Source organism: Motacilla alba, chromosome 1 (assembly GCF_015832195.1).
Source record: "Motacilla alba alba isolate MOTALB_02 chromosome 1, Motacilla_alba_V1.0_pri, whole genome shotgun sequence".
In the NCBI taxonomy this organism is placed as follows: Eukaryota; Metazoa; Chordata; class Aves; order Passeriformes; family Motacillidae; genus Motacilla; species Motacilla alba.
The window spans coordinates 75,998,202-76,023,281 of NC_052016.1; the positions used below are offsets into that span (position 1 = coordinate 75,998,202).

The window sequence follows — 25,080 nt, forward strand, 5'->3', positions numbered from 1 at the left end:
GCTTTCCTCCTGATGTGTAGCATAAAGACATACTCTAAAGAACTCAGCTGAATGACTCTTGCTTTAACACAGCTACTCACCTAGGAAAAAAAAAATAGTGTGTAAATATTCCAGATAACAGTATTAGCTGGAATTTCACTTGATCAAAACAAACAAGAATACAAAAGCAGCCTGTTTGAGGAAACAGGACAGGAGAATTTGTCATGAGGGGTTTTCTGGTAGAAGATACTGGCTCCAGACAGAGAAGATTTAAAAAAGTGGTCAGAACAGTACAATGGAGAGGAAAAAAATGGGTTCTGTGGGAAGTCTCCTCCAAAGTGATCTGCAGTGTCTTGAGGCAATGCCATTATTCTATTGAGATCGATGGGATTTTTCTCTTGGCTTTACAGCAGCCAGGATCTCACTTTTGATGCTTATCATTCATGCTTGACCTTGCAGGCAAGGAAGTCATTGCAATTTTGAGTGCCTCAAAAAAGAACCTGTGCCACATGACTGTTGGGCTGAGTATGAAGCCAGTCTTTATGTGTCAGAATGGCAGAGAAACACTTAATGCATCTCAAGTGCTTTAAAGTCAGATTTCTGTATCAGATCACTGTGTTTACAGAGCAGGAGGAAAGCTGGGCATGTCTGGATTTATCCCACATGTTGACTCACAGCTCTCCTATTCAGAGCCAAAACCACTCCTAGTAACACTTCCAGTCACCCACAGCAACTGCCAGCCAGCAAAAGCAGATAACAGCAGAGGTAAACTTCCAGTCTGCTTTAGACTGAAAACTTGAATCTTGATGGAAAAGGGATTTTAGCTGTTGGAAGTAACTGGAAGCACATCAGGCACCTTCTATTCAGTGGTCAAGTCTTCAAAGGCTTTGTGAGCAGTGGAAGTTTTTGCATCTGGAAAGCTCTCCTGAGCTACAGTCTTCAGTGCCAAAATTGGTAAGTCCATGTTGTAGCAATAAGCTTACCTGAGGAACTTAAAATGGGAATTAATTTGAAATAAACAACATCTGTGCTTGACTTGCAGTGTTTTCCATATGATCTCTGTTTAATTTACAAGTAGAATTTCCCCTGTACTCCTGCCATCCTGTAATGTGGGTTCTGGCTGTCCTGAAAAGTACCTTTTTTCGTCTTATTTCAGGACCAATATGTGAATTCTTTAAGTTGCCATCATGAAACTGTTCAGTCGTGTAGCTAGACTACTAAAAAGTCCCATTGATACAAAATCCAGTCTCTAAATACTTAGCAGATTTGGGAAAATAGGACAAATTGAATGCATGCCAGTATCTTCTGACACAATTTCAAGCAGAGGTGTTAGTGAATGTACACAAGAACCTCTCAAAGATGTGTTTAACAATTCCTGTACTTTATTTAGGAATTCCTTACCTTTCAGTTGTAAGTGAAGGATGAGTGACACTGTTTTATTATATTGCAAGGAGATTTTCTTGCAATTTAATGTGTGTCTTCTCTAAAAGATAACCATAATTATGAGAATTGGGATGACCACCTCATGAGAGACAAAGAACTAAAGCTAGACAATATTTGTCCTATGGAATTTATCTATTTTTTTAAACTATTTTCAAAAATCTCTAAGGAAATATACAGTATCCCACTGGCCGGTTTAATTTAACAGCAACTGGCACTGAGTTCCTTAAAACCTTTTCACAACCTAAGGTTTTGCTTTATAATTGCACTTATATCTTGACCTATCTAACTTTCATTGTACACATCATGCGCAAACTTCCTTCAGGATTGTGGACAGTAGGTTTATACAGCTATCTGATATTAGCTCTTTGAGTTTGCTCCTACAGAGTTCAGAAAATGTGTTTGAAATCATTTAATCTAACTCACTGAATATATTTACCAGGTAGGTAGAAAATGATATTTTCTTGGATTTGGAACGAGTCTTAGTTACCCCCAAGCTTCAACAGGTTTCAAGTTCGGTTCAGATTTTGACTTGAATTCCATCAGTATGAGTACTTGCTCTGGCATCTGAGTGATTGACTAAGCCACCTCAGGCAGTTGAAATCTGCTCCAATTCGTAAAATTGGCTTGAGATATGAGTTGTCTGGCCTCTTCTTGGTTTACAGGTGGGCATAGATGCGGAACTTAGGCAAACATGCACGATGAAATTGAGCAGCTTATTGGTAATCACCAAAGTTTAGCTAAAGAAAAAAATAGAAGAATTTGGAAGAAGTGAAAATTGAACAGGGTAGCAGTCACAAATGAAAAAGCATGTCATGAACTCTGAATAAAACTGGAGATGTCCCTTGCCGTTGTACCAGCTTCTTAACCCAGACCTTTCAGGCTGTGCAGACAGAGCTGAAAGGGTGAAGGATGACTAGGTCAGGCTCTTTTGAAGCTGCATAAATCATGACTATATCCTTTCAAATGGATGGTCTTACACCATTGATCTTGGAAGTAACATGAGAAGGCCTGGATGTCCCATCCTGACCATGAATGCTTGGACCAGAACTGCTGTGGTGTGTCTCACTTCTGCTTTGTGGTTTCCAGTGTAATGCCACATCATTCCTCCTCATTTCTGTGGGCTTTTGCTGCAGTTGCATATGGACTTTTCTGTAGCCAAGTTTTCCACAGGCAACATAATATATATAATATGGCTGCCATCCAAAGCTAAATATTGTTCCAGTTCTCTTTCCTGAAATGAAAAGAAAACCCCAAAAAACATTGTGATAGAGTCTCCTAGAACAGTCTGATAAAAGGAACAAAATTATGGTAACTTTTCTGGCTCTGATTTTCTTGTTGCATAAGCAAGTGAAAGGAAATAATTACATTTCTATTTTCACTATTTTGTTTGTTCAGAATCTATAGCAAGGAAATGGGAGAAGAAAAAAGTAGCAGTATATGTTCAACATAAAATTTTGCAAAACTGCAATAGCAATAGAGGAAAGATTGCTATGTGTCTAATTTCCATGGAAATATTTGAATAGCCAATAGAAATGCATCTGAGCACTCTGAATAAAGATATCCCAAAATTTAAAGCAAGAAAATTAAAAACCAATTTTAAGAAGTCTAAGGATAATATTTTCTTTTATTCTTGTGTGAAAGAAGAGAGAATGACAGAAGCCCCCCAACAAAACGAAGTGGATTTTAGCTGCCATTCCTCCTTTCTGGGAACGGTCATGTTGAGAAAAGCTCTTCCATTTGTGGTGCTGAAGGGTTGATAATGGGTCCTATTTTCATTGCTCTGTTTCCACCTAGTGCTCAAAGTGCACATTGCACCAAGCTGTACGTACGTTCTAGAACCCAATTCGGCAATTCGGTGTCGCTCTCTGTTTTCAGGGTATCTGCAGTACAAATGAGCAAGTGTAAGATTAAATATCACTTTTATAAAAAGCACCTGTTCCCGGAATAGAGTCTGTCAAGTGTCTATATGGTCTTCGCTGCATGATCTGTGCAGAAACAGGAGTGTGAGTTATTTGGTTTAACTCTTAGAATCCCTCTTGTGGATGCATTTTTTGGTGGTAGTTCTCTTGTTAACTGAAGACAAACGAATGCATGAGAATAAAAAGGACCACAATAACTGAGAGGCATTCATTATGCTCACAGGCAAAAGTGCTGCTCAGGATGCAGACTAGAAAGACTAAGACACCTGGAAGCTCTGAGCTGGACTCATCTGGATAGTCTTTCCCCATTTGGTTCAGGGTACAAAGAACCTTCCACAATTTATAACAATCATAACTTCTTAGTAACACAACTGGAGGATTCAAAAACTTGATGGTGTTGCAGGATGAAAAAAGGAGAGATTTTGTGATGGACTATGAAATCTGTGGTTTTTTTCAGGAGGTTGAAAAGAGCTAAAGACACAACTCGTGGATTTACATTGTCAAATGTAGCAGGGGGCTTATGGACAGATGCAAGCATACACAAACAGGACAAGTGATGTTTTATATCATTTTCAGGTTCTAAGACAAAAGTTTTATGGTATATATGGTTATAAAAAGCAAAATAGCTAAATAACTCTTAGCTGTACCATCTGAAAAACACAGGATGGTTATTTCTCCTGCTGTCTGACATGTGGGAAGATGGAACCTCCGGTTCCACAATTTGTAGTTTGAACATTTTCTTTAGGAAAACGCCTTGAGCTCCTGCTTTCTCTTTCAGCGTGTGCAAAATATGGCCATGTTAATGCCTAGACTAAGAAAGTGCAATGTCCTTGGTTTAGGAGAGCATAGTAACCTCTGGTTTCACAGATAGGAGGCAGCACAGCTGTGGCCACCTTTTCTTGGGTAAAAGCAAGGTACCAATCACAAATGAAACAACGTCATAAACTCTGAATTAAACAAGGGAGGCCCCTTCATACTGCATCAGCTGTGATAACATTTGTTTTATAATAAAGCTTCTGCATCTCCTCTGGTGTATTATGTGCCCAGCACTGACTGCTGCATTAAGCCACCCTGAAAACCTGTAGTGCACTAAACTCATTTTAGGTTATCTGGATGAAGTTTAGATGTGAGGCAGACACCAAGCTATTTGCTTCAAGCCATGTATGTCAGTAGGGAACTCCAAATACAGTGATCTTCCTACAGAATTTACATTTTTCTGGGGAGAGGCAACAGGCGGGCTGAGGTTTTTTTATAGTTCCAGTTTTAGATTTAAATTTCATTTTACAGAACAACTTGTTTAATCTTTCAAAAGACTAAGTGCATAGGACTGTATAGGTCAGCATTTTTCTAGCAGAACCTACTTGTTAAAATACTGTATCTTTTTTACCACTGTGAACATTGTTATGTACTCTGAGCTACAGAATCATTCAAGTTTACACCAGTTGCTGTTATGCAACCTTCTTGCTTGAATAGCAAAATTTACTTACAGTCAAATTATCCTTATTTGTGAAGTAATATTAATTAAATAGTGCTTTTAATGGAGAATTCATGGGGAGGTGTAAGTGAACAGTACTAATGTATTATACTGTTGCTACCTGAGCTCTGCATTCCTGAAAGAAAGTTTCCTGCATTGAAGCATAAGTTTGCTTTGGTTTGAGTCCTTAAAGGATCTGGCAGGGAATGTAAACTAGGGAAGGGATTGCTGGGGATGTAACTGCAATATAGAAGGCAGCCCTTGAGGAGGGCAGGGTCTGTGTGTGGGGTCTGTGAGAAAGTCCCACCCCTCTGGAAGCAGCTGTTCTTGTCTTGGATCATAGTAAGGTGAGGGGCTGTTTTATTCTCCACAGTTGCCCAGTCAGGTGAAGACTATCTGAGTCTTGCATTATTTCAGAGAAAGCGTGTCTTTCCAAGGGGATGGAACATACGACTTTGTTACAGGAGAAAAACCTACTGCTTGTGTCATAAAGCAACTATCAACTGGTGTAAGCAGAATAAATTAATTTTTGAAAGAATGGGAAGCCTCAGTATCATCCAATATAATTAAAATTAGTACTTTTACTTCTAAATCATCTTTTGTAATAATATGTTTAGATTTTCTTGCCATATCATCCTTCAAGGAACTGCTCTTGGCAAAATAAAAGCTTATTTCCTTAGAGGACTGTATTTATGTAAATACTTAATAGATGATTAAATTAAATTAGCACTATGTCTCTTCTTCAGACTTGTCTATATAGTCCTGTCCTGTGATCTTTGCTCTAATGAGTATTTGGATGAAAATATGTTTTCTTTTTTTTTTTTTTTTGAGAGAGAGAGTGTAGAAAATTATATCAATTAAATAAATTATCACACTTAAAAATGAGGGGTAACCCTGCTTCAATATTTGTAACATTTCAATGGCAATATCTTGGTTTGAATCGCTCTTTTCTGTTGCAAAGGGTGGCAGGATGAAGCACACTTCTGCTTTTAATGTTTTCCTTTAGAGAGGCATAGACGCAGTAGATTAGACCTACTCACCATCCAGGACAGCAATTTGTTTCTGACGGAGCCTGGAGGGAGATGCTTCAGAGGAAGGTGCAAGGACTTGCAGTCAGAAGTAAGAGCACTGCTGTTCTTCTAATATTAAGGTCATACATCTGTCCATACAACTTGAGCAGCCTCCTGAAAATTCACCTTTTGGTGCCAGAAATAATGAATAAACCCTTCACAGATTTTTCTGTCTATTGCACTGAGTGATTCTGAGCTACGGCAGAAGCTCTCAAGTCTGATCCTTCTTTGAAGCTTCAGTGCAACAAAATGGAATGGCTGCTGTGACTTGAAGGCACTGCATGGGGCTGGGAGGCTGGGGAAACAATAGCTGGGGCACAGCTATTGTCCCAGCTTGGTCCCAGTCCAAGACCTGTAACAATTCACACCTGGACATGCCTAGGTATGTTTACTGAAAATCACTATCCACCGAGAGAGGTGAGCAGATATTTCCTCGTGTCTGTTACAAGGGAGTAATCTGATCCCTTGTGTTTGGTGCTGCTTTGTGACGATTTCAGAACTTGCACTTTTCTTGGCCTTAATCTCAACTTTCTCCCTGAATTTATGGGTAGAACTTTCAAAGGTCTCAACAATAAAATTAAAGAAGTTCGAGGGAGGTCAGACATAACCAGAGGATATGTGACCTCACCACACCAGTGACTTGTCTGCCACTTTACACTCAAACCTGAGTCAGGCCATCTCTGCCTGCCTTAAACAATGCATGGAGCCAGAGAGCCCTGATTATGAAGCCACCTGAAATTCCCTTTTCCTTTGTGCAGTCACCTAGGAGTGGTCAGTGCAGAACTGCTGAGAGCAGAGAATGCCTTACATCTGGCTTGCAGGAGCCTTATTCTGAACTCTACCCATCTGGAACTGGAGACAGGTGGGTGTTCACCACCATTTCCTCAAGGTATTGACTTAGGACCACTCCATTAACTACAAATTGATGAGAAAATAATACAAGGGACATGTGGCCACCTTGGGATCAGAGACTGCATGAACGGCCCAGGGGCCAGAATTGAGACTCCTCCCAATTGCACGGTGGCACACTTTTCAGGACAGCTGTAGAGAAAGCTTGTCATGTGGAACTTTAATTTTGTACATGACCATATTTAAGCTCAGTAAACTAATATTTATATTATACATACATTAAATTTACTGTGGAATTAAAACACAAAGTAGTGCTTTAAGTTTCATTCATCTGCATACTATCTGTGAGGTCTGCTTCTAGTGTGTGGTCATATATTTACCTGAATGCATATTCTGTACCTTGTTGATAAATCAAAGCAGTTGCTTATTTTACCTTCCATAGTACCACTGCTAATGAGATACAGTACATGTGTACTCAGATTAACTTGGATGTTCATCATGGAACAACTTCTCTAGTACTTACACAAAACTGCAAGTGATTAAATACCTCAGTGGAAATACTGCAATAAAACATGCCTATTTATTATGTTCATCTCCTTTACTTCTAATACAAATTTATGCTTACATTTAAACATCTTCCTGTGTGTGAAATTTGGATTTTGGGCTTTTAATATTCTTTCTTTTTGCAAACTTTTTAATAGGAATTTCTGTCACAACAGAAGAATGAAAATAAATCAGTACGTTTTAGTAATTACAAGAAATTATTAGAAGGCAGTAGTGAAGATGGTTTACATTTCATTGACTTTATAATTATAGAGTTGCCAATGTATGGGTGATTACCTCCTTCCTTCTTGTTTGTTATTAAATGAAGGGTTCAACCAAGCCCTGCATGGTTGTCAGAGATGGGATGTGGCAAGAATGGGACAAAATGAGGAAGGAAGCAGGGTTAATGTTGTCACATGAAAAGAAGATCTATATAATTAAAGAGAGAAAGCATGGGCTTCTTTTCAAAGTTAATAATCCTGGCTTGGTCTTCCCTCTAGGGTAGTAGCAATTTATGTGGTGTACATGCTGCTTAGGGAGAAGAGAAATTGGCTTTCATCAGAAGAAGCAGCATGGTCTGTGCTTTAGATGATTGAATCTAATCTGGTAAAGCCACTAGTGCTGTATGCCAGGGCTTAGTGCTGGGGCTGATACTGTTCTCCATATTTATGAGTGATCAGGACAAAGGAGCCCAGTGCATCTTCAGCAAATTCACAGCTGGTACAAACTGGGCAGACTGGCTGGTGTGCCAGTGGTTGTGCTGCCATTCAGAGGGACTGTGACAAGCTGGAGGACAGGGCAGAGAGGAATCTCAGCTTCAGCAATGGTAAAGGCAAGGCCTTATATCTGTGAAGGAATACCCCCAAGCACCAGTACATGCTGGGGACACACTGGCTGGAAAGTTGCTTTGCTTAAAAGGTCGTTGGAGTGAAAGTTTTCAGAAATTGGAAAACCAGATGACCATGAGCATGAAGGGTGCCAACACACCCTTCATGCAAAAAGGGCAGCAGCTTCCTGGCCTACATTAGTAAGAGCACTGCCAGCAGGATGAGGAAGAGGATCCTTTTTCTCTTCAACATTGGTGAGGCCCTATCTGGAATACTGTGTTCAGTTCTGGATTACTCAGTACAAAAATGATATGGAGTGAGTCCAGTGATTTTTGTACTGATTACTCAGTACAAAAATGATATGGAGTGAGTCCAGTGCAGTGATGATTAAATACTGGAGCACTTTTGACTACTTTGGAGGCCCGACAGCTTCTTTTAAACCTCAAGTGATAATAGTTCCTGTCATTCAAATCCCATCCTCAAATTTTACCCTTCCCAGAAGTGCCTGAAAGAAATCAAAGACCACCAATGAAAAAAAGTGTTGATATAAGACAAAGTTACTCTATATGAAAAAGGACATGAAATGGTAATAATGGGTAAACTACCCATATATACCAAATTATGTTTTTACTAGCCTTTCCCATATGTATGCATGTAAAGATCTGAACAAAGTGTGATTTGTAGATGAGAGTAGATGAGAGTACTGCTAATGCAGTCCTTCAAGAAACTTTGGACACCCTCAGAAAGGCCATAGATGGTTCCTTCTAAATGTTAGAAAATCCTTTCAATTGAAATCTTGTGGGACACCTCTTGTATTAAAAACACTGTAGCTGTTAGGGCAGGGAAATTACTAATAACAATCACTTATAACAATAAGACTGAATTTAGACAGAGGTTAAAATATTGGTTTTGAGGGGGTTTTTTTTGTTCCAATAGTTACTACATTAAGGTGCTAACTTGAAAGAGCTGGTTTCCTGACTGATGTAAACCACCCAAACACACTCTGGCAATTGAATGGACTTGTCCTACGTAGAATATTTTTTTCTCCACATGCTTTGCTTCAGTTCTTTTGATTATGAGATTTGCAGTGATTTAAATCTTGATGTTTGTTGATCTGACCGAGGCAATCTAAGGGACTAGTTGGAGAGCACAGGCAAAGGCAGGACAGGCCAGGCACAACTGTTACTTTCGGTGGGAATGTGGTACTAGATCAGTTTAAACTGATAAAGAAACCACACCCTTGCTGTTCACTGCAAAACCTATTGTCAACACCCATTTACTGGATCACTGCACTGTACAGTTAGATAAATGATAGAGATACTGGTTCATGTCAATCTTTGTGGTGTTTCCTGAACATGCAGTCCCTGCAGTGATACCTTTGGCTGTTTAGGAGGCTGACCTTGCAAAACCCTGAGAAAAAATTGTATTGAGAGGCTATAAATGCCCTTGCCCTCATGGCCAAACTTCTGTGTATTGCATGTTTGTGGCATTGTCTTCAAATCACTTGGTTCCCTTGTTTGCAACTCATCAACCCTCTTCCCTCATCCTCTGTGTTTGCCTTTATTTGCTCCTTCTGCAGTATAATTCAGATATTAATCTGTCCCAAACACGAGCCATGTGGATGGAATAGCTGACATACCGTGCATTGTTCATGATATAATTCTCATGCAACACCACTGCTCATTCTGTCTCTCTTCATTTGTTTGCAGTTTTCCTAAAGTGTACAATTTCCGGGCAAAGAATTTTCTATTTTTTACACAAACATCTCTACCATTGCTTGAAACAGAAGGATACATTAATCTTCCTTTACAAGGATACTGTTCTTGAAACCCTTCATGAACACTGCCATGGAGGATTTGCATTGTCAGTACATGAAATCAGACTGATCTTTGACCTTTGAGATCCCTTTTGCTTACTTCCATTTTTCCTTTGACATATTTTTCCTTCATTCTTATTTCAAATTCTCTTCAGTTACTTTGATACCTGCTTCCAAATTTCAATCTCCCTCTGCTCCGTGTCTTCCAAACAGTGGCACTTGCAAGTCACAGCTCCACTCTCCCCTTTTCATGGACAAAGTGTTGTTCTGGCAAACAGTGATTTGTGAGCATGTCATGGTGCTCCCTTATTACCTTTGGAAGGGGGAATTTAAAAGATGTATTTACTTGAGTAACTAAATACTGAACAGGTTTCCCGGGAAGAGGTCATGACACAAAGCCTGTCAGAGTTCAAGAGGTGTTTGGACAATGATCTCAGTCATGGGGTGTGGTTCTTGAGGATGTCCCATGCAGGGCCAGGAGTTGGACTCAATAACCCTGTGCATCCCTTCCAACTCAGGACATTCTATGATTCTCCTGGACCTTTTGGCATTGAATGTTTTTATTTTTATACAATTTTGAATAGCACTGTAAGTAATATAGCATAATGCCACAGGAGAGAGAAATGAAATAAAGAGATTTACCAGCTTTGGGAAGAAAAAGTGGTTTCAAAATGTTGCCTAGAGAATAGCATTGAATCCTTCCAAACAAAGACTTCAGTGTTGTTTGCAATAATGGCAAATGGTTTTTTGTAGGTACAGAATTTTGTGTATACACTCTGCTCAGCTTACTCTATTCTCCTACACTAAACAAGCTATTGAAATGGATATTCCAGTCATCTCTTGTGAAATCTGTTTAAGAAAATTTACTCTTATTTTCAATTGGAGTTATCCTTCCATCCAGTAGGATATCCAGAAGAAGGATATATCCACTAGGTCTCCAAGGCTCAAAATCAGTGCTATATGTATAAAAGATTTAAAATTATGTCCATTCTTCATGCAAAACTTCTGAGAAACAAAAAAGATTTAGGTTCAAAATCATGTGACTTTTCCAAGGTTCCTGGGAACTCGCAGCCCAGACTTTATACTGGGGAGTTTCAGACCTTGAAGTGGTGGCCCCAGCAACACTATCAAATAACTATTGTACAACTCTTAGCAGAGAAATTGTTTGATCCAGAAGCTGATTGTCCTCACCACAGCTATTTTTGCAGAAAACCACAAGATTTTACTGGCTGAACTCAATGGCATGTGTATTGAGCTCTCCAAGGAGTGCATAGAACAGCAATTCTGGCAGTTTCATTTCCCCACTGATGGCAAAAATAAAGAAAAAAAAAGGAGAGCAGCAGTGTGACACAAAACTGCTACACTGGATTTTGTGGTATTGCTTAAACAGAGAGTCAGTGTGCAGCTCAACTGTTTGTAACCACAGAAACAGAAAATGCTATTTGGAAGGAGGGAGGATGTACACCAAATCTACTATGTTTCAAACTTGACAGTGTTTCTTTAAAATGTTCTTAAACTTGTTTAACACACCCCTACTTTTCACCACTCCCTGGAAACATGCACCACTTATAGCAACTTGTAAATCAAGAAAAACCAAACCCAGCAATTTATTCTCCAGTGCGCACTGGATATTTTCACACACCCAGCTTGGCCATATAATTAAGTTACAACAAAGCTCACTAGCTTGGAGCTTTCTGCTTCAACCTAAAATGAGTTCTGCACTATGAGTTTAGAAGTATCAAATATTCTGGAGCAGAATTGTTTATTTCAAAATTATATTAAGAAAACTAAGAAAAAAAATTAGAATTCAAAGATTGTGGTTATGTACAGTGTTATGAGGTTCTATTTACAAATTCATAGAAAATGCCAAAACTCATTTATACTGTAGATCAGGGATCTGAACACAGTGACAGTAGACACCTACAAGAAAAGAAGTTGAACCCCAAAATTCAAGTCTTGCTGTTGCTGTAGCTAGAGGAGTCAAATGCAGAAAAATATGACATATTAAGAATAAAAATAATATTTCCTTAGTACACGTGAGTGAAAGGGAGGAAACTGTCAGGAAAGCACTTTTTTGTTTGTTTGTTTTTCTCTCTTCTCTATTCTCTCATCTTACAATTTCTTTGTGTATCAGACTCCTACATGGCCAGATTATAGTTTTCTAGGCACACTTTTTGTGACAAGGGCTACAGTGCAGTAGGGGAGCACATTTTTATCGATGCAGTACTGTTGAGGCTGCAGAATAAGCTTGAATTTTGTCCAGAGAGAGAGAAAAAAAAAAACCCCTGCATCCTTGTTTCCTTTTCCTTTTAATTTGACAAGAAGCCATTGATTTCTGCAAGAGAAAAAAAATGTATTTGAAATTCTGCCATTACATGGAATTCATCTGACATGTATAGGTATCTGCAGTGTAGGTGCCTAAATCTTACTTGTCATTTTTAGGCTTCCTTTCAAAACAGTGGAGAGAAATAGTAACTTTCACAGCCCAATCCTCTGACCTACTTTAATCTGCATTTGTGTGAGATTACATTAGGGGTGTCTTGAGTGATAAATTTAGAGATAGGAGCCTAGCTTTTGATGTAGCCTAGCTTTTTTTGCTAAACAGGGCCTGTGATGGAAAGTCTTGCCCAGCTCTGAGGAAACAAGTGTTTGAAAATCGCTGTCACTGGTCTGGCGTCTCCTTCATAGAGTAGAATTCTAATTCTTTACTTACATATTAATTGGCATTTAGCTCTCTCAGGCTAATAGCCTGAGAGATCCAGAGAAGATGAGCTAATGGAGAGAGAGATCCAGAGAAGCCTACACCTGAAATTACTGGGTTCTTCACATTATGCTCTTGCTGCACTGTGGCAGGATCTGGAACCTGGGGAACTTACCTGGGCCTCTGTGATTACATCCAGATAATTATAATGGTTCTGTTTTCATTCTTTCCCTTGTAATATCACCCAAATTATTTAAAAATCATCCTATTCCAAAGCCCAGCCTTGTTTTAATTTCATTTAACTACAGCAAGAAAAACAAAGTAAAAAAGCCTTCAATTCTTTTTCATGTCCTGAACATTAAAACTCATGTAAAAGTTCCTTTTTCTGCCACCATTCTTTCCAAAGTATTCACAATTTGGAAAACAGCTTTTAGAAGAACATAATTTACTCAAAACAAAAAGGAAGGAGAAGTTGATATTTAAAATGTACTGACTTTGATTCCAGTCTATTGGCCAGTTTATATCAAAGGACAAGTATTTTGAAAAGGCAGGAAGAAAGCTTCCAAGCTCATAAGGCCTTGTTTGCAGGTGTGTTGATTAAGAAAATGTATTTTCCTTTCCTTCACATAATTTGTGATTGACATCTGCACCTGAAGTTTATTCCTGGGAAGATGCTTGGAAATGCTACTAAATCTTCTAATTCTGTGGATAAGGGAGAACAACAAGCCAGCTGAATTCTTTTCCAGGGAAGGGGATTGTGGAGGGCTGATGCCACTTCTGTGATACTGTTTTCAGTTTTACTCCTGCAGATGAACTACATAAATCTGCTTTGCTATTTTTTCTGTTGTTTGAACAGGTGAAAAGTTTTACTGGATTGCAAAGGTATTTATTGGTAAGGAAAGGGTCTTAAACATGTACGAACAAAGTAAAATTCTCTCCATGTTTTCATATTTGCATACTTTCCACATTTGTCATCTAAACAGTGAAGAAGTCTGAAGAAATAAATTGACAATGCTCTATGACTCTCAGTTGAGGGGCTGAATGACAAGCCCTTCACTAAGATTTAATACCTGACAAATCAACATTCCACAGAAAAATGGTATCACTTTGATTGTACTGCTAATTGTTTGTATTATCATCAAAGAATTAGGAAAGAATTTTAATGCAATTTTAGTTATGTGCATTATACAAATTTTGATCATAGGGGCATAACATGACAGTGGCACTCCTTGGTCAGCCCCGTATTCTGTCTCCAACAGCTGCCAAAGCAAAATTCAGGAGTTCAGGAAAGAGTGGAAGAACAGGGAGAGCATTTAAGTTACTTTCCTTAAGTGTCCTTAGAGTCTCTATCAATTTGCTTCTCAGGCTCCTCTTTAGCCCAATGGAATTTCTGTTTATTTAGTAACCATCACTGTTTTCTCTTCCTCAAGCTTGTGTCTCAGTCAGCTGTTTAACATATGGGTACACACATATGCCTATATAAGTACATACCTGGATGCACACACACACATGCACAAGTACAGGCAGGCATGAGTATAAATGAACTTGCATTTCGTAAACTATTGGAGATACATCTTCCTGCAGCAAGGAGAGCTTACATCCTACATACAGAAAGAAACACCTATCTTTTTTTCCTTTTTCTCTTCTCTTCTCTTCTCTTCTCTTCTCTTCTCTTCTCTTCTCTTCTCTTCTCTTCTCTTCTCTTCTCTTCTCTTCTCTTCTCTCTTCTCTTCTCTTCTCTTCTCTTCTCTTCTCTTCTCTTCTCTTCTCTTCTCTTCTCTTCTCTTCTCTTCTCTTCTCTTCTCTCTTTCTCTTCTCTGTTGATGCCAAATAGCTCTTGTACTGGGGGAGAATTGAAATACACCCTTCTCATATTGTTTGTGGTCTTTTTACACTTACACCTCCTTTCACCACGCTAAGACAGTCTTAGCTGATGCATTTGTTCAGTGTGGGGAGAAGTAATTATGCATCATCAATCATCTTTTTTTCTTCTCTGAACCTTTTTAAGTTCAACTCCATCCTTTCTGATTCACATTTTTGGTCTGTGTCTTATTTTTGCAGTTATTGATTTTAGAACACATTTTCTAACAAGTCTTCTACAATCAGCTGTTCTGTGCTAACTATACCACAGCCAGCATCTTCAGGAACAGGGAAAACCCTTCCTTTCTTCCATGTCTATATTCAGCTTTCATGTGGATAGAGAACAGGATCACAGCCTGTAACATTTGGCTATCATGCACAGCAGTTAATTGAGCTGATAGCACCAGTATGGAATGTATCATCAAAGGAAGATTTCATTAAATAGGTGGGATATTGGTTCATTGGGTTGTTGTGATTGGTATGGAATTTCCATGTAGGCTCTCAAATGACAATCAAGTTCTCAGTCAACTAATTTGATCCAAATAATAAAAGAAGGAATTACAAGAGAAGGCTGCTTAGCCCTAGCAGAAAGTCAGAACACAATACCAGGGCAAGGAGAGGAGAACCAATCTGTCAGACAAGCGTAATGTGCACTTCCTCACATGGATATCATTCATTGGGGCAGATACATCTCCTTATCTGCACCACAAAAAAAAAGAAAAGCCTTTGGGGGTTGTCTCCTACATATTTACAGTGCCCATGACCAATTAAATGCTATAAGAAAATTTCAGAGAAGAAGCAGGAAAAAACTTTTCTACTTTTAACTGTGCCTCTTCTAACATATTTTAGAGATGGCTTTTCCTGAGATCAGCACTGTTTGTTCTTTCCCAGAGCTCTCTCAGTGGGGATTTGATAGAAATATTACAAAGTCACTTTTTAATTAAAAATACCATCTAATCCTAATTCTCACACTCCCTCTACTACTCTAGGTCACAATCTGATTCTTTAGCCACCTATGTGAATATTCTTTGTTAATTCAGAAACTGGTAACAAATTAACAAATAAGTTATTTATCAATGACATAAGCCACAAAACTGGTTACACCCATTCATCTGGTACCACACAGATGTCATTTGATTTAGCCAGATTTTCAGCACAATTTTCCTCAAATAACTGATCTTATCAGTAACTGATAAAACTAGGAACTACGTTCTTTAGCTAAGGCAGTAATGGCAGTGGTGCAAGATCAAAATACTCAAGTTTAGCATGCTATGGACCAGAACTTTTGGGGACTTCTGAAATATATTTTACTTATTTGCAGAGTCAGGAACTATTCAAATTGTGGGAAAATCAGGCCAAATAACATTGAAGACTATGTACCTCCATGAAATATATTGGCACCTGCTATGAACAGAAGACGCTGCTCAGACATTTTCCGGGACAACTAGAAGATGTGAAAAGTGTGAGACATTTTGCATAATATTTATGACATTTTTTCTTCCTCCTTTAGTTTATGAACTTTGCCACGCCCTTTGGGAGAACAATGGGCTGCAAATACCTTTGTGTTGTGACTAAGGTTTTCTTAGCATTCAAAAAATGCATATGAAAAAGGTCTGACAGTGCTCCTTCCTGTATTCAGAAAGGTGTGGTTAAAAAAAGATTGCATGCCTTAATTTAACCAGTTGAAAGGTCTTCCCCAGGAACAGCAACCTACAATAACTAAAGGAAATGACTTGGCTGGCAAAAGTTAATCCATAAAACGCAACATTATCTCTGGTGCATTATGGTATTTCATGCCAGACTTTGTCTGTAAATGTTGTTCTCACTTTGACAGTAACTTAATCTAGTGAAAGTGTTTATAAGTTCTTCTGCCTCTGCACAACAGCTGTTGCTACACCATATTAAAAAATAACTCTTATGCCTGCCTATTTTAATCATTCAAGTGATAAAGTGCTGAGAAATTACAACATAAAAAGAAAAATGAGAATTCAATACATATTATCTAAATATTCATTTTGACAGTAGTGAGGCCGATATTCGTATACCATAGTAAAAGAGCTGTAGCATTTTTCTTTCTCCAATGAATACTTAAAATTTCAGGAGGTAAAAAAACCACAGGTAATTGTGTTTCCTTACAGAAAAAATTATAACTCCGTGGTTAAGGTAGTCTGCTGGTAAAAATAAGCTGTTATCAAAAGGAGGAATGATTTGAACTTGGGTTTAGCCATATGCTAAGTGATCCTTCCAATTGGTGAGCTACTGCTTTCTTGTCCTTTTCTTTGAGAGAGTTAAGTGTGTGTCAAAGAGTTAAAGAGTACAGTTGCCTGTCTCACACACTGTTAAGCCACAGAAGGAACTTGCCATATAATAAGCCACCCCAGTGGTCAGAGAAGGGAGGAATCTGAGACAGGAAGGGCCTAATTCCAGGCCAGGTAAAGGCAAGATCTGGTCAGCACATTCTGTTTAATGGATCTGGACAAAAATTTTCACCCTGGCAAACTTTGTGAGAAGAAACAATGGCTCGTACGCATATCACTGGTCAAACAATTATCACCTGAATTATGGGACAGGTGGCATCTGCCGCCACCAATGGCCACCAAGGCCCCCCAAATATGTCTCCTTGGATACCTGGAACTTGGGGTGTATAAAGGTGGTACTGTTGTCAGTTTGTTGTAGGATAAATTACCTGTCTGTTGAACTTGCTAAAGTTTAGGGCTTGACACGCTTCAGTAATCTCAGGCCTAGGGGGAAGTTAGTAAAGCTTGGGAAGAAAAATGTATCACTGATTGTGGACAAAGAATGCAGAGTTTACAGGCTACAAGGACATTTGGCAGAACTCCCAAGATAAGAAAAAACTAATAAACACAATTCACAGGGGGAGATCATGACCATCAACTCATAACCCACTGACCCATGAAACCCACCAACTCAAAAGAAAAGAGAGATTGAGCATGCAGACTAATTAGCTTTAGAGTTGAGGGAATTGTTTAACCAATAGGGAAAGAATGCTAATTAATGAGATGTATAAATGGTGAAAAGTTTTGAACAAGCCTGAGACCCCCATCTGTCTCTCTCGTTCTTTCTCTTTTTTCCCCCCCATCCCTCTTGTCCCCCTCACCTCTTTTCTATTTATTTCTATCTCTCTTCCTCACACTCACTGTTCCAATAAATCTGTGTTATTGATTTGGGCATATGGTCTCATCTGCACCTAAACCTGGACAGAGGCATGTTTTAGTCATTGGATTGTCATAGCATGAGCCTTGCATGTTAATTAGGCAGCAGAATTCTAATTTTTGAGCATAAAGGAAAGAACAAAGTTGTGACAAAGTACTGCAGGTACTTGGCGCTGCCAGTAGTTGCCCTTCGCAAGGCAGACCAGGACATTTCTTATCTACCTGTAAAACCTATATCCTAGTAGGAGCAAGGATGCCCATGAAGAAAAGGGCTTTCCATCTCACATTAGATCATTAGTATATTTTATTTTAAGATGTCTATCAAGGGGCACAAGGACCATAATCTTCAGGGGAAATCTGTAATGTTAGAAAACCTGCCCACGGAAAAAAGTCATACTTATTTCTCCCTCTCCCCTGTGCTGCAGCCATGAATGCTGCCAGGATTCATAGAGCCATTCATAATCTGGTTCTGAGTCACACATACCTCTTGGTAAGGGTGTACCCATAGGCAATATATTCCCTTGATTAATTATTTTGACCAGGGTGAAAAGTAACTCTGTATAAAGACGTAGCACTAGTCCCAACCATCTGCTTATTTTATGTAGGGCTGGACTGGGAATTTAGGGAGGAGCAGGCCTTGTGTTTGTCACCTTCAAGAGGAAGGTGTCACGCTATGCATGAGCATCGCTTCCTTTTCTATTTGCTGCACTGCATTTTTTGCATAGGTGACCCCTTCCCTTTCGACTTGACCTGTTGGAACTGCTGTCTACATACATAGGTGAGCTTACACTAAGCTTAAACAAGAAAATGTGCAGATGGCACAGATGTGCAACCCACGTCCCTGATAAAGATTACATTAACCAGCTGTGTCAGTCTGCTAAATGCTGCCTTGCAGCTGGGCACCATCCCCTGCCTACATCTATCTATATGTTTCAGAGTGTTTAGTTTTAGTCATCTTAAATTTGGAGAAATCAGGGCAAATTAATAGGACCATACTAGTTAACTTAATAGGAATGGGATCTGGACCTGAGCAATTTCCTCTGTTTGTCCATGCTATTATCACACACAGTCCTTGACACAGTATTGTTCATGACAATTATCTGTCTCTGAGAAAAGACTTAGGCATGGACAGATCTCCCTGTTACAAGCTCTGGACTGCTTTCAGTAGGAGTGTGGATGAGGCCACAGAGCTCTTTTTGAAAAGCAACTTTAGTGATACAGGTACATAACATGCTGTGCTCCTTGTCCTCAGGCCAGATAATGGACATTGGTATGTTTCATTTAATAGCTTAAATGTAGCTGCTTTTCCCTGTCTTGAAACTAAAAAATTTGAACATTATTTGCTAGGCTGTCTTCAAATCTTTTGGAGATACCAGTTATAGAATCTTATAACTCACATTTAAGCTATCCTACTTGGAAAATCTGAAATATTGCAGGACTTCTCTTCTAGAGGACTGAGTATATGAAAAATACATTCAGTAAAGTATTCTTCCCTTTTTGGGAGGAGTCACAGCACCATATTTGTCTAAAATTTTTCTTCTGAGTCACTGCACATTCCCAACTCTGAGTTGTGAATCTACATAAAAGCTCAATGGAGCTAGGCTACACTCTGCTATTTTCATTATGCTATCTTATAAACCTTAACAAAGATGTGGAGGTAGCACAATATTTTGCAGTAGGTTTTATACTGAAAACTGGAAAACCAACAAAAATTGTCAAGAAAACCATGTAGAGAAAAACGCATTTTACTAGCCATCAAGGGACAAAGAATTTTTAGAAAAGTGAAACTAAGCTGAAACTAAGAACACTGAACACAATCATCTTGTCCAGAAAACTGTGAGAGCTGGGAAGTATGGTAATGTATTGCCACTGTAGGGTGCTATAAACATTTGACTTTAATGACACTGAATAAGCCATTCAAAACCAAATTATGGCACTTGTGAAGTACTTCTGTTCAGTTTTCTGCCAGTGCTACTCTGTTTTAAAAGTCAACATCCCCTACTGGCAGTTTCTTAGCAGGCATTGTGAGAATTCCTTGGATGGCAAATAAGCCTCCATTGTAGATGAGGTATTTAAAATGAGCCTGCTTAAAATGTCCTCCAAACTGTGTCAAAAATCTAAGCTGCAAGAGACAGTGGCCTCTCATCACTGATCACTAATGTGTCTCAATTGCTGGTTATTAATAAAGAATAAAGAGGATTTATTGTAGGGAGGAATTCTAAGATATTTCTTGGTTTCTATTATAAATTATGACAGACCACACACTCTGCTAAATCAAACTATCAGAATGATTTTGATGGGGCTATATAAGCGTAGGAGGTTGCCAGTTATGTTTATATCTATTTTTCAGAGAACTTCCTCTTTTCTTCTTGAGAGAATGACAAGCAAAAGCAGAGTATTTAATTAAGTTCCAGCTAGTAGATTATTGATAGATAGATATGAAACAAGTTACTGTTTGCACCAAAGCACCTCACTGGTTGAACTAAAAAGAAAAATGAAAAAATCCTCGAAATGTGAAATCAGTTGTAGTACATGCCCAGTGCAATGGTTAGGTAAATTACATACTCAGTTGACTGTCATCAGCTGTCAATACAAACTTGTTTGTATTTTTTGCATTACTCTTTTCTGACACTATGGAAAAATCTGTGGCTAGAATACTGTCTGTCTGTGTTTCAACTTGGATGTTTTCTTAAGAGTGAGAAAGGTAGTAAGGGAGATGTAATTCAAGTTCTGATAAAGTCTGAGAAATTACATTTTGCTGTATTTCAATTCTATCCTTCCTTCAATTTAATATGGACCTTATACTAGAGAATTAAAAGAAAAATGAAACCTGACTGCAGAACAGTTCTCACACTCTGGGCATGGCTGGATTTGTAAGTGTTGCATGATCCAAAGGCAAAGTTTGAGTTCCTCTGAATTTCTGAAAGTTGAATTTCTTCAGAGTATGGGAAGTTTTTTCATGGAAAATAGTTATGTGTCATTTTCACTGGTGAAACTGTTCAATTCCTGATATACAGCACTGCATCATATATTCTTTATTCACTAGGAACAATGCTTGCATGTGGTTACAACACAGAAAATGAGACAGACTGTTTATACCTAAGTCAGATTTACTTTAGTCTAAAAAAAGGTTGAATTACTATTTACAGCTTTGAAATACTAAGTAATTAGCATAACTAACACCAAAAATTCACCATCCAATGAATATACTGGTTGTCACTAAAAGACAGCTTGCCTGCTTCATTCCTAGGCTGAGGTCAGTACCATTGTTGGAAGTTCATATGTATGCATCTTCCTATAGACTGTCTACTCTGTCACACCAGACACCAAAGACTTAGCAAAGACTGCCTTAGAATAAGCCTTGGGCTTATTTGGGGTAGCAGAACTGGCCTGCTGTGCCCCAAAGTTTCTTCTCTGTGTTCAAAGGCCACACATACAGGAAAATATAAATTTAACTTCTCCAGACGGTATTGTTTGCATCTCTATTTGTGTTTCTCAAACACTTTGGCTAAAGAAGGTAGTGCTGTGAGACAGGTTAAGCATATCTCTGATTTACAAGTGGGGCTTGTCTGGTTGAATGGAAACTGATAACAAATTCATATCACGTAGCACCTGAATTTTGAAAGAAAAATGTTTCAAAAAAGAAGATATTCCCTGTCTCAGGTGTTACTATAAATAAAAGCTAGATGTCAATTTCAAATTAAAGTATATGTTGATTTTTTTAAAGCTAATTCCCATTTAATGCTAATTCCTCATTTCTTACAGGGAAAGACATCTGTTTCATATGGGATGCAACTAAATTCTCAATGTGTCTGTAAAGAGATGTATTCACAAAAGTTTCTTCTTGACTGTAAAAAGATAAACACGTAGTCCTTGAAAATTCCAGGACTGCTGTAAGAATTTTTGATTTTAAGAGACCCAGAACTTGAGATGTACAAAATTTAGAAATGTGTGCATGCTTGTAATCATTAATTCTGAGATTTGTGGTAGTTAATAGTTTATACTATTTGTAGAATATGTGGTATTTTCTTGTCTGCTGGTCTACTTCATCAGCTGTCTTTTATCAAATAGAACCAATGTTTGGAGAACAGCTTCATACAACTAAGTATCAAGCCTATGAAAAGGTAACCATGAACAAAAATACAGGCTATTACTAAGTTAATTCATGTCAGTTTGCTTTTTTGTGTTCAAAGAAATTCTTAATTTTCATAAAAGATAATAGGACTAAAGGTTGGCCAGCATCTTGCTTAATGACCTCTCACATATTTCATTACAAAAGTTGCTGAAATATAAAATAACGTGGGCTTGTATAAGATACATTAAAGCCAGCCTCTGCATCTTAAAGAGAAGCATGGAGTTGTACACATTATTCCTATAAGAATAGTACTGATTTCATACTGCAGTATTTACTAACAGTAAGGCAGTTCTTAGACTACAAACCTATTTGCAGCCATTTTAAAGAAAGAAAAAAACAAAGTGAACACAAGTTATTCCCTCCTTTGTTTATTGCTGGCAGTACTGAAGGAGAAATGCAAATGTGCAGAGATAAGAGAGACTTGCAACAAGATCTCATGTGGGAGGGATTTCCCCCCAGATCTTTTGCCTCTGCCCACATACCCAAACAGTGCAAATACTTAATGCAGATCAGATCCCAGCGTGTGATCCCCACGTAACACTTCTGCAGAACTTCTCTTTGGTGAAATACACTGTTACTTCATGTTCATCCCTGTAAATACCTGCAGCTCTGGCTGAGAGGCAGCCCTGTAGCTCTGCAACACGTATTTCTGTGGAAAATCCAAATTACTCTAGCATATTTTTCCAAATGGTAATTGCTTGGTTTTCTGTTTCCAAGGTCTGTGAAGGCAGTTCATTTTGTGAAACCCAACCCTACTGCACTTGAAAAGAACAGCAAGCACAGAAGGACAACAACTCACCCGTACTCTTAATTGATCTGGTATTTCTACAAGGTGCCACCCTTTTCCACACCTCCTACCTCCTCCTTAAGTGACTCAGCCTCTGAAGGAGAAATCTCTTGACTTTTCAGACAGCTGGATGGGGAAGAACAGTTCAGCTCTCAGTCTGCTTTGATTGTGCCCTCCTTCCAGGCTGACTAACCACACTGAGCCACGCTAGGACACTAACTTCTACCGCACCTAGGTAAGGATGTTAAATGTTCTGCTTTTGTACTGTTCCCTACCATGTAGGGAAATTCCTACATTTTCAGATGTTCTGTGATTGTGATTTCTTAATGTCCAGTTTAGGATGCCCTTGCAAAGGATCTGATTTTCAAGAAGTATGGAGAACTTGACCATGAAAATGCAGCTCCGAAAGTTATACAGTTTTGGTGTTCAGATTCCTGGGACCTTTCTGACTTCTTCTGTCCATACCATTTAAATTATTTCATTATTTATATTATATTGCTAATTGTATTTTATTCTAGTGATAATTCTCTGATAAATTCAAAGTTCAGACCACTTTTCATGAATGGCTGTTTTAATGTATTTTTTGCTCTTTGGTTCATTTTATTGGTGTTTTTTTTTCTTTATTTGGATTTTTTTGTCTAAAATAATGAGTATTTACTATTTTATAATTTTCTTGAATTATCTTTATTATTTTGGGGAAAAAAACCAAACAAACCAAAACAAACCCAAAACAACAGTTCCCTTTAATTTTCACCTTTGCAAAAATACCTATTCTACTTTAATGCAAGGACTTATCTGTACAATGACCAGAACACATGTATAAACAGGAAGGGTTCTTCATCAAATATCTAATGAATTGAATGCCAGAGCCGAATAAAGAAAATTAAAATTATCACCCCCTTTTCTACACTCTTAAAAAAAACAACTACATTTAAAACTGAATGAGTATTTCTAATTTGAAAATACATACAAATTTGAATTGTGATTTAGTTGATTTTACATTAGTGACAGTTCCACAGCTTCTTTCAAAACAGCATCTCCTCCGCCCACATCTTGAAAAACCAGTTTTGAGAGCTCTTTCAGCTACAAATACGTGAATGATTGCTGTCATACATTCACGTGGTCTCTAGTCCTATCTTGCCTGTTTTCTTTCTTACACAAATACACGTTATTTCTGTTTTCTGTGCAAACTCTTTTCTGTGTAATTAGTTCTGTGGACAAGGCGGTAGAGTAAAATATTTATTTAAACACAATGTGTTATTTTCAGAAGTTCACAAACGTATTATATGGCTATTGCTCTGATGTGTAACTCCTGAAAAAAAATCTGTTTAGGAACACATTTTTGTAATTGTTTAATGTCTGTAAAATAAATGTAGCAATTTTTAAATGTAGTTTTCAGCAAAAGGACAAAAAGACTAGTTAACTGCCAAACAAACAGAATCATGTTACTGCTGGCAATTGTGTGGGAAGAAATTAGAGCATCAGTTATACATAGAGATCTGCACCTGACAGAAGGGGCCTTTAAGGCTATTTGAAGAGATCATATTCTTGTGTGTAATAACAAGTTTGGATTTATGAAGGATTGTACAGCCTTGAATGGTTCTGGCTGTGATAGTGGTTTGCAAAATAGCCTTTATCTGCAATCAGGAAATTCTTATTTGAGTGTAAGTGTAGCTAGGCAGATCTGACAGCCCAGTCACAGCACTGTTATCTGGGGGGAGAAAGGATGGATATGGACAACAGCAAAACTGCTATTGACTTCCAGACCAGAAAGATTTCACCTCACACACTTACAGGTACCTGTCTAGAAGAAGAGCTGCAATTATGTGTATCCCCAATGTCTTAGCAGGGCTTGGAAATCTTTATCCTGTATCAAGTCATGATTACTTAATTCAATTGCTTGCTCACACTATATTCAAGAGAAATGATGGAGGAAATAATGAAGTTTGCTGACTTGAAAGTTGTTAACTGAAAGTAAGGAAACTCTGTTGTGTCTTTCATAACTGTGATTCAGAGCAAATGTGCTTTTCTTTAAACCATCATACTCTCTACATTCAGCTCACATAAATGAAAGATAAACCACATACTGTAGAATTAAGATTAAGAGTTACAAGGGAAAACAAAGGAAACCAAAAGGTAGAACTGAAGTAAGTCTTCAGTTCTAATGGAATGATTCTAAAAGTTTGAGCTCTGGTTGCTCACAGGATACTGAATGTTCTGCTTCGTATTTGGGATAAAGAAAGAAGGCAGTATAGGCCAATTTTCATTTTCACATGGCAAATATTAGATGCTTTCAAAAAGCTGGAACTTGAAGATCATGTAGCAAACAGCAGCCAGCAAGCTGTGGTTGTGTAGAGCCATACATGGAACCCGTTTATTCCAGCTGGTGTTTTATGTGGACGTGCCAATTTCAGCAACTTCTCTACAACTGAGGCTGGTTTAGCAATACAGCATGAGAAGTTGGATGACAGGCAAATTCTGAAATAATCTTTTTTTAAGTCATT

The 25,080-nt window shown here is 38.2% G+C and overlaps 1 protein-coding gene across 4 annotated transcripts in view; it reads left to right on the plus strand.

The window, feature by feature from the left end:
- The first annotated feature begins 694 nt into the window (after positions 1 to 694).
- Positions 695 to 25,080, plus strand: part of SCEL (sciellin) — a 70,558-nt gene continuing 46,172 nt past the window's right edge. The window contains exons 1-3 of one of the 4 annotated variants that reach the window (XM_038148667.1): positions 695 to 933; positions 15,803 to 15,943; positions 22,507 to 22,811. The gene's annotated coding sequence lies outside the window, so the exon portion shown is untranslated. The remainder of the gene's footprint in view (positions 934 to 15,802; positions 15,944 to 22,506; positions 22,812 to 25,080) is intronic. The other 3 variants (XM_038148657.1, XM_038148647.1, XM_038148676.1) reach the window with 3 other exon arrangements.